The 11,275-nt window shown below is 32.9% G+C and overlaps 1 protein-coding gene across 1 annotated transcript in view; it reads right to left on the reverse strand.

The window, feature by feature from the left end:
• LOC106119209 (uncharacterized) overlaps positions 1-11,267 on the reverse strand; it is a 60,569-nt gene extending 49,302 nt beyond the window's left edge. The window contains exon 1 of the mRNA XM_013314128.1: positions 10,884-11,267. The gene's annotated coding sequence lies outside the window, so the exon portion shown is untranslated. The remainder of the gene's footprint in view (positions 1-10,883) is intronic.
• Between the last annotated feature and the right edge of the window lie 8 nt (positions 11,268-11,275).

An 11,275-nucleotide genomic window follows, 5' to 3' on the forward strand; every position in this document is an offset into this window, starting at 1 on the left:
GATATCTTGAGCTTTGCTTTAGTAAAACCTCAGCACAATATTGTGATGAACACTTTATCTAATATTACATTGCTTTGTTGCCTTAATATTAATAGACATTGATTTATTAAAGTCCTACGATTTTCATTTATTTTACTTTGCCAAACAGTTTCAATTCTTAAACGTATTATTTAAAATTCGAACGTTCAAATATTTGACGATTATACTCAAAAATCGAGAGAAGGCGGGACTTCAATTAAAACGGACTTGATAATTGAATTCTAAACTTGAATACACTCGACCTCGTTTGGTTGCCACAAAAGTTAATTAATTCCCCAACATTCGCTTTGCTAGAGCAGCGGCCGCGGATAGTGACTGAATCACTGCAATACAGAGTTAGATTTGATCCTTTCATTATAAACGAATAAAATCGAACCGAAAACAAAGTCAACAGAATTCCCGAGAGATAGCTCAAGGAGATAATAACTTATAGAATGAACATCGTAACATAATCCAGTCGTAAGACATACAAGATTGTTATTATTAATGAGGTTCAGTAACAACTTCCTAATTGGAATAGATAGAACGATCTCGTAAGTTAGGGCTTCATTCACAGTTAATACATTGTTTGAAATGATTTTTAGTCCCTTTTGAGATGTCCAGTTCTGTGCTGTGTCTGAGAAGTAAAAGTTTTTTTGGTAAAGTTTGGTTCCCTTGATTCCTATTAAGGCAGAGTTTAGTTCAAGTCCTTAGTTCGTGTATTTTTTTTTACTATACATATAAATGAAAATACTAGTAATGCTCAGATGAAATAACGATAATCCACTTAATACGCTAAATCCATGGTTGTACTCTGGGAAAATCTGAGATAGTACTAATGTTGGAGCGCATTGTTAAAATAATAATCGTTAGGAAACAATAGTGGCAATTTGGAATCCCCCGGGCACCGCATTCAGATAGCCCGGGGTGGCAACCCCACGCTTAATACGAACATAATTCACTGGACCCGTGAATCACAATGCTCGCGCAGTCTACGTTCAAGCTATATTGTTTGAATGGCAATAAAGGAACCGCGGAATATTATGTTTTGAATACAAAATGCTGTAAGAAGACAAATAAAACTTGATAAAACAACATCAGTATCTCAAATAGAAGTAGAAAGAGTCTGAAAGATGGCATACTATTTCTCTTCTAGAGACTATGAAATTGCTTATTTCGGTCTCTCTTCTACACCAGTCTTACTAATATTATGAATACGAAAGTTTAGATGGATAGATGGTTTGTTTAAAGATATCTCACAATATATATACAATTTTGAACAAATGTAGAACATAGCCTGGAAGATCAAAAGGTTACTCGTACGTTTTTTTTAATTCCGCGCAGACGGCGTCGCGAGCCACACCTAGTAACCCACGTAGATAAACTTTGATATATGTTTTATTATTAACAGATCTTGTAGCTCTGTTCCTGGTAATAATGAACAATTAATTACGCCATCCGAGTATTATCGATGTGTAGACAAAGGTACAGAGTACGAGAGGCGTCTATTATCCAAAGCCGCGGTATTTCTATTGATTATCACAGGGAGCTTCATTCCCCATTCAGTTATTTCGCTTTACATGCAATACAATACGTGAGCTACATCTCTGACTAATCAGACTATTAGGGTGTGTACACATTAGTGTTGAATTAAGACAGGATTATATTAAGATTCATCAATAATCATTCTGTGCTGTATTCACGAACTAAAATTAACTAAAGTTGAATATTAACTGCCGGTATAAAATTCATTTAATATCAACTAAGGGAATCACTTAGCGAATAATTAGTATGTCAAATCTACACTAACCGACTGTTTACGTTAAATGAACAATATTCTTTGCTTGGTATCATAGAATTTTCTGGAGAAAATAAATTAGCTTTAGTGGGAGTACACCCTTATATCAGTAAGTTTAATGTAAAGGACCGTTCTCTAGCTTAATGTTCCTTTAGATGTAAAACTATTCGTTAGTAATTTGTTCGAAGAAGCTTTCCATGTTTATATCGCAATTTATTTTATTTTCTAATTAGAGCTACAAGAAACTTTTATATAGTAGTAGTTGAAAAATTGTATTTAATATTAAGATTAATGATAATTTTGAATCCTGTAAATTGCTTTAATTATATTTTTGCTCAAAAAATCTCAGCGATGTTATACGTGATAAAAAAAATTGTCAGGAAATGTATGACATTTTATTCGCCAATTACTGTTTAAAATTGTCATTCGACGATTTCTCGTTGGTCACAACATTTTCGATGCAAAATTAATTCGTCAATTATCGGAACACTACTTAAGAAATTGAATTTAATTTGTTTTATAGTGTCTTGTTCTTTTTTTTTGTGACTGAGTAGTCACTGTTTGCCTTGTAGAGGCATTTACAGCTTCACCGGGCTTGAGGTAGCCGAGCGCAGATGGCGCTTAGCCTGAACCTCGTTTAAGAGTAAAGAACCGCGTTTAGGAGTAAAGTCCTGTTCTCGTGATTCCACGTATTATGGCGTTTCTTATAGGTCTAAAAGCTAAATATCTTCTAATTAATATCCTCGAAAACTATTTAGAAATAAAATATACTGTTAGGAAGAAAATCTTACACTGTGCCGGTGTATCGGCGCAATACTAGCCTTATTAAAATGTCAACGATTATGTTGACACTAATTAATCTGACGCTTGACTTGGTAATGAAACCGCGCCATTCGCACCAAATGATTCTAACTAATCATGTCGAAAAATACGAAGCACGAGTATATCTTTGTGCTATTTCACTTTAATGTTTGTGATTATTATTTTTCTTGCCACAGTCAAATGCCGTAAGGAATAAATCAATCGATTAATGTAATAACATCTATATAAAGATCAAAGAATGGCAACGAGATCGCTTATTGATTGATTGAATAAAAGAAACGATATTTCCAGTTCTCTTTTTAAAAACCATCGACTTTTCGTTCGAATGCAACTCGATGACGTATAATGATATCTTTTGAATGCATTCACTTCTATCAAGCCCTCTGGCATCCGTTTACGACGTATGCAAGCTATCGATTTTATCTTCATGGAAGATTCTTTTTACAATGTTATTTTTAAAAAGCTTCGCTTTCAGATTTGCTCCTCTTTAACGTTCAATGCTGGAATATTGAAGTAATGGACTTTAAAACATTTCAAGTCCATCACTTCGATATTCCAGCTATTAAATTTATGTTCTTTTTTCAAAATTTCTAAAATTTAACTGAGTAATAATAATAGCAAAAAAATCTTGAATATTATTATAATGTTAACGTTTTCTGTTTACGTCTTGTACCTTTTTTTCGTAATAGATATAATTATGCGCAATTCTAGTCTGTGGCCGAGTTCACGGGACGTGCAATATTGATAAAACTAATTTAAATCTTACACTTGAACAAAGCAATTGAAACGTTGTTATTATGAAGTTAAGAGTGAATATATCAGCAATTTAAATAATTTCAATACAAAGTGCACAAGCGCTGGGTCAATTCAAGCGAGGTCACTAAACGAAATATCAAGCAGCCGGATTCATTTCGTGTCACACGATTGTAAACATAATAGTGTAGTACATTAGGTGCAATTTTAATTAACAGTTATATTAATTAAAATAATGTGGACAGTTTAAAAACAAAAAAATGCGTTTACGGATATAAGAAACTCGTTCAGTAACATTCATAGTGATAATGAAATCTTAATGTTATTTCTTTGTTCTGTAATAGTCGAAAGAAACTGTTATTTAGGCAATTTGTGTAAGTGTTCAGGGTATAATGATAACGCGCGGTTTCGTTCGTTGCGTGTTCGACGCACGCGTGTAATGATCATTTACATAATGACCTTAGCGAATGAACAAAAAATGTATGTTATTATCAGAAAAAAACTTTCTCCGGACTACAAATTAGATGACGGTACTGTCGAACTTTAACCTCAATTGTTCATTGACATTAAAAAAAAACTTTTATAAAAAGGTATAGAACAATATATAAAATATAAAGTCATGGACAATATTCTTACAATGATAAGCTTTTTAAATAGATGTTTTAGGAATCACATTAGTTCTTTATGAAAGCGTTGGTATTTTAAGTAACAATCACTTTCGCATTAACCTTTCCAACGCCACTCAGTGAACTATTTGTCACACATTACAGTTGATTTAAAATTCAAGTCGCACATTCGCAAGGTTAAAAGGAACCTTAGATAACTAAAAAGGAAAGTGTCTAATGGTTTCTTATGTAATGCCAATTTTGTTGACTGAATACCATGAGAATGTACACGATTCTAGTACGTGGTTTATTTTTAATGCTTTGTCATTATTATTATATAATGTCGATTGTTATTTCCGTAATTATTTATGTAATTTTACACAATGTATTTATTATAGTGTGTGAACGTGTATTTTGTTGATTTACTTTGCATTTTCGTATTACCTGATCTGAGGGTTTCTGAGACGAAAATCTCTATATAAAACATATCGTCGCCCCTGTCATTATCTTTGACAGAACACTGATTTTGGTCTCAAACTCACGGTTAATCTTGTAAGAAAAGCGAACACGTTGGTGCTTTGCATAAAGGATGATATTGGTTAAATTTTGTATGATTCTTTTCTTTTTATTTGTGAAATCTATTTTATTGCAATGATATTAAGCGACTGTACTCTATGGTTACTAATAAAAAAAATTAAATGCGTAGATTTACTTTGTCTGTATAATAATTTATTCCTCAAAATCATAGAAAAACAAATTAAAAATAAGTTTTACTGATTAACTTCTTATTAGTTTTTTTTTAAATTTTAAATATAGAGTCATTGGTGTCGGCAGATGTTTACGTTAACCTAAATTAAAAACAAGGTGTGTTTTTTTTTTAATTAAAACTGGAGTCACATCCATCATTACGGTTATACGACACTATAAAATCAAAAGTAAATCAGAACAAGCGAAAGAATTCGAACTTACGATCGGTTTTAAGTTAACCTCCTTTCCATTTTACTATTACCAGCGTCAATAAAAAGATAAATACGTATGGTAAATTATATATTTGTTAGAATTTTAAAACTAAAATCATTATATCATAGAAACATTTTTGTATTCACAATCAATGTTAGTTTTACTTTAAATAACTTTACAAGGGCTGCTTATTGTTCACAAAATGTATTTTCATTGCTCAAGGTCAAAATATTTTGTCAATACTAATAGTAGTGTTTTTACGACCATCTAAGCTTAATTTATTAAATTGCTAGAGCTTCAAAAGAATGTGATTTTATTTATTATCGAAAAAAAGCATTTAAATATACTATGGGATCAGAGGTTTGAAAACCAGTATCCTTTTCTGGTCCTGCAATACAGCTAGCAACACACAAGAATTAATATAAAACTACCAAATGTAGTAACTTTAATTCTATGGCGAAATAATGTAGGAGACGAATCGAATTACGTAGGAGGTGATAATAGTACCTCCGGGCAATGACAAACACAATTTTAGATACATAAATACCTTTTAACCTTCCTATCAGCGGTAATCAAGACATTGGTTGAAAAAATATTTTTTGTTTCGATTAAAATAATTTTCTGACGGATCAAGTGAATTGAAAATAAAATAAAATAATATGTGGAAGACCGATTTCAACTAATCTTCGAAGTGGATCAGTGTTGACAATGTGTATGTTCAGTTCACTTGCCTTGGATCGTTGGTGGGTTGCGACAGTACACTTTCACCTCGCCAACTACACTCGAGTGCAATCGTGGGTCGCATCGGGGAAACTAGACGCTTATTGCGAAAACACACCTTTAAAACTTCTTGCTTTAAATATGATTCTACTAGCTATCGCCCTCGACTCCGAAACTTTCGCATGTATAATATTAATAAGATTTCATGTATCTCTTAAAATATGTAAGTCGTAGTAACAACCTTACTTTATTATGAATTTTAAGAGTAACAATTTAAGAAAAGAGGTCTTAATGCTTTTATAATAAAAATTTACCGCTAATTTCTTTCTTGGTGTGAGTTAAAAGAAATTAGTCAGTCGGTAAATCTAAGTGATGTAATCTTTTATTTCAAGCTAATTAAGTAATTAAATAATAAATGATGACACTAAATGTTTACATAACAACTGATTCATAATTACTAATTAGTTAATTCATTTTATTTAAATTTTATTTACCGTTCATTATCTCATTGTTCCGATAAATGTTGTTTGCAATATATTTAAAGTTTTGAAATTTAATTTTTACTTACATAATCTACTTATAATTCGTTTCGTAACTTTTTAAAACCTTTTTGCGAAACGTTTTTATTTAATATTATACAATTAGAAACATTTTATAGTGTATGGTTTCATCTTACTAATATTATTAATGCGAATGTTTGGATGGACGGATGTTTGAAGGTATTTCCAGAACGAGTAAACGGATCCCGCTGAAATTTGGCATCGATGTAGAACATATAGTCTAGAAGAACATATACTTATTAAGTTTTTTTTTTTAATTCCGCGCGGACGGAGTCACGGGCTACAATTAGTATATTTTTAATTACAATTAAGATAATTAAAATACTAACATGTCAAATAATCCATCATTTTATAGAACAAATGTAGATAAATATCTTATCTATTCATGAAAACGTTCATTGTTTCGTACAGAAAAACATTTCAACGTTATTTGTGTCTTAATCGTACAATACCATTTTGTAAGCTTTTCAATTTGTAACACAAAACTCTGATTGTGTTTCAGTACAATACGATATTAGGGTTACGACATAATAACGAGTTTTGAAGTTTATTACTGCCAGCAATGTATTACCGTAAGTAACAGGATATGTTTATTATTTTTTTGTTAACGTTATATGTATTTTAATTTGTTCGTGTCAATATTTAGTGCCTGTATCATTTTAATTTATTTATAAGACATAAATTACTTCAGCTGATTATGACGGACAATATGTACAGATACTGAACGCAGGAGTTGTGATTACAAGTCATTAGGGGATGAACGGGAATTTAAGCAGCCTAGGAACTGTTTAGCTTTAAATTAACCCGTTATATTTTCCCAAGTTAGCCAACCTTTAAGATTAAATAAAGCGTGTCTCTTTTAGTGAAAATATCTTTCACTTATTCAAACTATTATAATAGTTAGCAGCGTTATAGTTTGCACGTACAAGAGTTGTATCTTTCAAAACTCACTCTGTAAAAAGCACGTGAAATAGTGTTTGTATCTGAGTGTAAGTCCCGAAGACGTGGATTTTGCCGCAAGAACGGACAGACAATGCTCTCGCAAATTGGATTGCAGTTGCCTCGAGGATCGGCCGAAGTCGGTCCGTAATTGGTTGTTCAACTCGCTCGAGTCACGAGTCGAGACCGCAATCTTGAGCCCACGCCAGACCATCCAAAACAATACGAAACTATAAATATGATTACGAATATTTTGTTTAGTTCCTTTATGATGATATCATCTTAAACAAATTATTAGGTAAGATTGATTTCAAATCGTAATTCACTTAAAGAAAATTACATTTGTTAAATTACATGGAATTGATTTTTGGAGATTACGACATTGCTACTCAATAGATTTATAACGTTTCGAAATTTCTAATACTATTAAAAATATAAGTAGAATAATAATATTATCTAGATGTGCCAAAAACTAAGATAAGTCACGGTTAAAAACTTAAGTTAAATACTTTTACTTTAAACCAGCAAATAGTGGTATCGTTTCTTTAAACTTGTATCAACATTAGATAAATTATCGAAAGGGAAAAAAGATAGCGCTTTGTTAAATCTGTTGTTCAATATTCAGTAATATTATTCAGTGTCTAGCGAACTATTTTCACAGCGACAAGCAGTTGAATTTTAATAAGCGGCAGAACAAACGTTGTTATATTCCGAAATGAAACAAACAAAAACAAAGAGCCCTTTCATTTTAGTATATTGGAGCGTACATTTTTCATTCCAGATTTGAATATCCCGCGCCATTAGGACGTTGGCAGTGCGCCAACAGAGGTGCGAGTATATTTGTAAGCTTAACATTCAAGGAAGTGTTGAATCTCGGAATAGAACTTCCACATGAAGAATCGTCTTCGTAAGTAGCAATCTTAGCTTCCTCTTTAAAACTGTTACGTATCTTTGTTATAAATTATTCTAATGTTATATCTACGTAACATTTGAGAAGGTAAAGTATTAACTCCTATATTAATTTAGTTAAAATGATTTGATTTTTTAGATCAATTTGTATAACCTAACTAACTAACTTAACCAAAATATATTCTTAGTAACTTAATCCAATTTTATGAATATTTAATCTTAAACGTTGGCAATACATTACTATTTGATTTTTTTTTTGAGTAATTAAAAACAAAACAATTTTGAAAGCATTGCGTACAGTAATAGATTACTAAAATGTTTAATATTAGTATGTTATTTAAAAATGGATGATGCGCAAATGCTTTGATCTAGGCCATACGGCTGTCTAATTCGCATTGTACTTCAAACGAGTTAGTAGAATAAACGAAGTGATATTTGACGAAGTATGTTTGGAGGACGGTATTGTTTACGCGTAGCGGTCTGGCAATTTTCGATCAACATTAAATAGAAGCGAATTAACCTAAAACATAATCTACTTAGTAGCAATAGTCAGATGCCAGTGTCATTGTCACAAAAGAATTTGAACTAGATTACTTTCGATTTACATTTGCCCAAATTAGAGCGTTTCCTTTGATATCTCAAATGACTTCATTAACTAAGGATTACGAACACTATATTTATTTATTTTAACGTAATTTAATAACTCAATTTATTCAAGTATAACTGTTTACAGTTTTAGAATAAATCTTTATATACAATTACATCCGTGTGCTATAAAATTTGGAAAGTATGGCAATCAAAAATTAAAACAGATCGACAAAAACACTCGATGGAAACAGGCCTAAAAGTGTTATAACTTATATTTACCAGATATCGCCAGTGTAGTGGCAGTCGCTGCAATGTTAATGAAGTTAACAATCTAGACGTATGAAAGGCAGCCGGCCCACATCTCTACGAATATACCGTGTCACCGCACGACCTATACGGACCTCGAAGTGTGCCGAGCGTGTGCAGGGTTTTTCTCCGAAATTCAATGCTCGATTCACTTAATTTGATTTCAAAATTATAACTCTTTAATAATTTAAAATACTCTACAATAAAGTTTGCTTTTAATTCAAATACAATTGGACCCATTTTTAAAAAAAAAACTAAAATAAATTTCATATTTAATCTGTGGTGGATAGGTCATCGCACTATTAATAATTCAGTGATTTACTGAAGATTTTGTGTTGACTATCTCGTACAGAATTAATTGTTTAGAAGCATTAAATTAAAATAATATATATTATTAATCGTTTTTCCATTTATCCGGTTGTAACCAGACATCGTCAATTCTTCAAAGTGAACTACAATTTAATACGTGTATACTATTCCAAATCGGTACTAGAAATATCCGACATATTTCTAAGCGGTTATAAGAAACCATTTTATATAAAAAATGGAACGCTGTCTATATATTGTACAATGCTAGATACATTATGTATCAAGTAGGCGAGGCAGGTAACTAAGGTGACGCAAGTTATTTATTTAAATTTCAGCCTCGTCCGCAATGTCGGTCACTGTGTACTTTTTGCCAAACGTTTTAATACGTTACATATATGATCCACATGGTGAAATCTATTTACAATTTTTTATGGTTTTTCTTATGTACAAATAATTTTAAATACAGCTAAGTCATAATTTGTGAAAGACTTATCAAATAATTTGTCGCTAAGGAATCCCGTTAGGGTAAATTTCTCATTTTAAATCAACGCTAAGGGTGAGTGATTCTGAAGGCAGCAATTAAAGCTTTAACTATATTCTAATGTATGAATGTCATACAAAAGAAAACAAAAGTATCCAATGTGAAAAAAGCATTTGGTTTGTCGTGATCTATTCAAGTGGACTAAATCAAGTCATTCTACCTGCAACTTTCCACCATGTGTTAAAAGACAAACCTGTTTTAATACAACCATGTTACAATCGTATAGTCATTAAACTTGCTGGATTTGACTTCTATTAAAACTTTGTTTTGCTTTCTTTTCTCTTCTTGTTTAATATTTAAAAAAAGTTGTATTTGAATGCGTAATCTAAATTTATAATTGGTATTAAAGAAAGAGGCGTTTTGCTATTAAATATACTTTGCATAAGAATTACGGCCTTGAGTTAGTAAGAGAATTTGCAGCAAGGTTACATTTGTGATATATCCTAGGGTCAATAATAGAAACACTAGGTATATAACAACTAATTCTACATATTAGCTGCAGATTGCTAATACAATCGTTTCACAACTTTGTTATGTCCTTTTCCAAGTAGATAAATATAGGAAAACACACTTTCATTTTAACATTAAGTACTTTCTAACAAGTATCGTTTCTCGGGGCTATGTTAAAGAATTGTCAAGAAAATGACGAATAAAGCTGATTACACAATAACCATAATAAGTAAATGTAACGTACAAAAATGAACCTAAACGTCACATTAACCCTTTCACTTTGCGGTAATGTTTTTTACGGGAATAATTTCGTGTACACGCCTAATAAAAGACTTCAACGATTCATGCTATAAAATCGTATTCAAAGATGCAACTCTCCACGCTTCGTTTACGATACATTATGTTGTATTCATATGTCAGATGGTACCGCGTTTGATGTACAACCTGTATGTATATGTTAAGGTAGCTATGTATACATATGTCTCACTATAAAACCGCCTTTCTCCACTCCGAATCCGCGTACACTAACATGACCGACTAAACGAGCAGTTTCTATTTTATGTCAATCGATCTATAAACGGCATGTAATGAAGTATGAGCCGCACCTGAGCGGGATCGGCTGAAAGGGGAACCGGTGCGCCGGCGGGTGCGCAGCAACGATGGGCGCCGGGGGCACCGGCACAGCAACAGGCACGGGTACCGGGTGCACCGGCAGCGGGTGCACGGCCGGCGGCAGCGTGCTGTAGGGCGGCGGGGGCACGCTCTCTAGCGCGGGGTCAGGAGCGCGCGGCGCCCGCGCTCTCCTCGGCCTGCGCCGTCGCGCCGGTTCCTCCGTCTGGCACTCGGCACTCGCGACGCTCCTCTCCCTATCCGTTTGTACGCCACCGTTCACCTCGAAACCTGGCGGCGAATCCACTCGCACTATGTTCACGTTCACATTTGACACGTTCTCTCGGCTCGGCTCACCCGGCACTCGAACCGAGACCGAGTCCGATTT

This window comes from Papilio xuthus, unplaced genomic scaffold (genome assembly GCF_000836235.2).
Source record: "Papilio xuthus unplaced genomic scaffold, Pxut_1.1 DF827542.1, whole genome shotgun sequence".
Taxonomy (NCBI): Eukaryota; Metazoa; Arthropoda; class Insecta; order Lepidoptera; family Papilionidae; genus Papilio; species Papilio xuthus.